The sequence below is a fragment of the Berghia stephanieae genome, chromosome 8 (genome assembly GCF_034508935.2).
Source record: "Berghia stephanieae isolate SIO BIC M18660-M18661 chromosome 8, UCSD_Bste_1.3, whole genome shotgun sequence".
Classification (NCBI taxonomy): domain Eukaryota; kingdom Metazoa; phylum Mollusca; class Gastropoda; order Nudibranchia; family Aeolidiidae; genus Berghia; species Berghia stephanieae.
In genome coordinates, this window is record NC_088367.1 from 54,752,651 (window position 1) to 54,757,597 (window position 4,947).

Sequence of the window (4,947 nt, forward strand, 5' to 3'; positions counted from 1 at the left end):
ACTAAGTGGGTCACTAATGAGCACATTTTGCAATGCGACCAATGAATGACCTCGAGCACATCGAAACTTAATATAGATCATGCCCATTGGTAATCCCAGTTAGTTCCCAACAGCATGTTCTCTTTATTCTCATCCAGTTTCCATCGGGCACTTCTGGATTCCCTTCGCCCTCGTCTACCAAGTGTGGGTATGTGGTCTAGTGGTGTAACACTGCGCCTACGGATCGGAAGTCCCAAGGTTTGAGTACCGCCTTGGCGACGCATAGTTGAGTACTTGAGAAAAAAAAAGCTCGATACTCACATTCTTTCATCCTACTAGGTATATAAAAAGGTACCTGGCCGTTAACAGTGTTGTCTGCTTCCGAAAAATTTATAACCTAACCAGGCGTCATGTCGTTCCCTGCATGTTAAGGTCGCTGTTAGCGAGGAATCCTTGTAAAGCGTTTTGAGTACGTTTAGTGGATATCCGCTATAAAAAGCTCAAGTATTTTTTAAAATCAATTTAACCCTCTCCTTACCAACCATAGGAAAATTGACACATTCTTCACGATCCAACCAGCACTTTTATCATTCAGATTTATTTTGTTAATCACACAATTTAAAGAAAAATGTTTTATTATATCTATAAAATTGTGACACTGTGTTGTCGAGTTCGTTTTGCTGATCAATATCATGCATAGAAATGTAGTAGTTGCTCTTCTGTTTGAGTATAACATTCTATTATATGATTGGGTGGGTGTGAAAATTTGATGAAATTCTGAAATTGGCTGGTAAGGACAGGATTAATCCTGAGTTATCGACCTACCAGAGTCTTCACATACAACAAATCGCCTCAATGCACAACTAGCGGTAGCCATGCGCTCCAACTCGAACGAAATAACACACACAGCCGTATCAACAACATCTCTTACTGGGTACATAAAAGTCTCTGGTCTGAAAAGTGAAAGAAAAAACCCCGAAAAAATCATTTATCATTTAAAAAGCATCTCATATTTTTTTTAAGGAATGAATGTTGACGTCACTCAGCTCTTCTTTCTCGTTGTTTTTAGGCAGACATGTTTACCAATAGTTCTCCATCATGTTCTTCATTTTTCATAACATCTTTTTATCACTACCTACATCATAAAATTGTATTCAAATTTATTATAATTATCAAAACAATAAATCGTAAAAAAATGAGTGATCAGTTCAGCACAATTAACCAAATTCATGAATTAATGGTGATAAAGAAAATATTGATTAAACTCACCATCGGCTTACCATCTGGATAAACAAATTAATATACCGGGTCTGACTTTTAATCCTAACCAGTGCCAGATAACGAAACCGCTGTTTCTTCTCAAAGTGATTTGGTACTGAAGGGGTAGTAAAAATAATAAAGCTGGTGATGACGAGGATAGACATACTAATACTAATATTGATAGTAATAATAAAATAATCTATAATAATAATAAATAATAATAATAATAATAATAATAATAATAATAATAATAATAATAATAATGATAAATAATAATTAATCAAAAATAATAATAATAATAAAAATAATAATAATAAAATAATAATAATAATAATAATAATAATAAAAATAATAATAATAATAAAAATAATAATAAATAATAAAAAATAATAATAATAATGATAAATAATAATAATATAATAGTAATAATAATATAATAATGATGATATTGGTAATACTACTACTAATAATAAGAATAATAATAATAATAATAATAATAATAATAATAATAATAATATAATAATAATAATAATAATAATAATAATAATAATAATAATAACAATAATAATAAAAATAATAATAATAATAATAATAATAATAATAATAATAATAATAATAAAATAATATTAAAATATATGAAAATTGATAATAATAATAGTAATTAATGATGATGATAATAATAATAAATAATAATAATAATTAATAATAATAATAATAATAATAATAATAATAATAATAATAATAATAACAATAATAAATAATAATAATTAATGATGATGAAAATAATAATAATAATAATAATGATTAATAATAATAATAATAATAATAATAATAATAATAATAATATATAATAATATTAATAAAATAATAATAATAATAATAATAATAATAATAACAATAAATATAATAATAATAATAATAATAATAATAATAAATAATAATAATATAATAATAATAATAATAATAATAATAAATTATATTATTGACAATAATAATAATAAAAATAATAATAATAATAATAATAATAATAATTAATAACAATAATAATAAAAAATAATAATATATAATAATAATAATAATAATAATAATAATGATAATAATAATAATAATACTAAAAATTTAATAATAATAATAATATAAATAATAATAATAATAATAATAATAATAGTAGTAGTAGTAGTGGTGGTAATAGAGTAGTAGTAGTAGTAGTAAGTAGTAGTAGTAGTATAGTAGTATGTAGTAGTAGTAGCAGTAGTAGTAGTAGTAGTAAATAGTAGTATTAGTAGTAGTAGTAGTAGTAGTAGTAGTAGTAGTAGTAGTAGTAGTAGTAGTAGTATAGTAAGTAGTATTTTGATGTAGAGCCGATATCCACAAATTCTGCACAAATGTGCTTTACAATTGTTTTTTGGTATCACACACGTTCATTCACTCTACTACAAAATCAGCACAACAGTCATACAGATATTATCTTGCTGAAATTGACATAGAATCACGGTAGCAGATTGAAGAAGACATTCACACCGTCGGGATTTGATGGTAAAGAATTACATCCGATTGGAGCCGAAAATGCAAATCCACACTCAGCAATCTGTGTTCTTGGGATGTTTTTCTCCCTTATAAAAGAGCTGGCAGCTCGCAGAGATCTAAGAAGTTTATATTCCCTACAATGCACTCAAGGCATTCAGTGTTCCCCGTGAAGGCAACTGCAGACAAAACATGCGATTTTGTATATTATTCTTTCTCTCTTTTGGAGCCAGTGTAGCGACTTTAGGACTGGTGTAATATAGTCGCAGGGCATTTGTCTCTGTAACTATGCGAGCAGCTTGGATATATGTATATATATATATATATATATAAATATATATAAATATATATATATATATATATATATTGATTCGTGTTGGATACAAATATGGTACGAATAGCGCTCGACATGTAGCAATGGAGCGAATTATTATTTTAATATTAACCACAATGTTGGAGTCAGTCGAGAACGATTTTTCATGCCTTTTCAGCCATCGACAGGACTGTGTGTTACAAGTAAACCTCAACACACAAGTGAAGAACGCAAAACACGAAAACGACATGTTACTTGGTTCAACCCACCTTTCGACAAAAACGTCAGCACAAACATTGGACAGCAGTTCCTTAAGTTAATTGATACACACTTTCCAAAAAACCACAAGCTACATAAAATTATCAACAGGAATCCCATAAAAATAAGCTACTCGTCTATGCGCAACATAGGACAAATAATTTCAAGCCACAACAAAAAATATTAATAAACCAGCGACAAGAGCAAAACCCACCCACCAGAAAATGCAACTGCAGAAATAGGGAACATTGCGCGCTAAACAAACAATGTTTAGAATCAAGTTTAATTTACCAAGCCACAGTCACGGAAACTAAAACAAACAAGCAAGAAAAATATGTAGGACTAACGGAAAATAATTTCAAAACAAGATACAACCTCCACACCTCAATATTAGAAACACTAACAAAAAAAACATCCACAAAAACTCAGCGAACATATTTGGAAATTAAAGACAACAAACTAGACCACAACATTTCATGGAAAATTATATCTAAAGCAACAGGATACACATCAACATCAAAACAATGTAGCTTATGCCTGGAAGAGAAATATACTATAATCAAAAACCCTCATGAAGCCACACTCAACACGGAAAATGAGATGTACAATACTTGTCCACATCGACGGAAGTACTTACTTATCAACTACAAACCGGAACCACTTCAACAAGCAACAACACACAACAAACCAAACTCATATAACACACAGTCCGGACGATGGCTGAAAAGGCCTGAAACATCTATGTAGACTGACTCCAACTTTGTGGTAAATATCAAAATTATATATATATATATAAAATATATATATATATATAAATATATATATATATATAAATATATTGGCTTAAAAATGCGTGAGTGAATTTATTATTTATTTTTATATGCTCTAACCTAAATTATCGAGAACTCTCATACCTACAAGTACCCACTAACACTCAGCGGCGTGGCATGCTTACAGTATAAAGTGGTGCCAGACGAAAATGACTTACACATGCTACATGTGTAAATATAAAAGAAAGAAAAAAAAACTTACAGACTTGTAAAGTAAATTTGCATGGTGATGTTTCTATTCCTGCAAATCTTTTCAATAGTTTGTTTATATAAATCACGAACGAATATATTGATTGGAGTTTGGACACTGAGGGAAATGGCTAAAGGGACACATGCAGACATTGAATGTCAATCGAACAAAGGGGTAATTTCAAAATTTACAAAACGTAAGAATGTAAACAGCCCATGGTCTATTAAAAGAGTACTGTAGTTACGTCATGAAACAGCCCCATTCCACTTCGGAAATCAAACATGACACCATACAAGATCTCTCTCTCTCTCTCTCTCTCTCTCTCTCTCTCTCTCTTTCTCTCTCTCTCTCTCTCTCTCTATCTATCTATCTATCTACCTATCTGTGTGTGTGTGTGTGTGTATGTATGTGAGATGAACGCGCACGCACACACACACACAAAGTCAAACACGCATATTCACGCGAAGATCATGCATTTAGCATATAGCATCACTATCAACAAATGTTTGACTTAACTCGTTCACATTCCTTCATATCAATTTTTGCAGCAATAATAATAATAATAATAATAATAATAATTATAATAATAATAA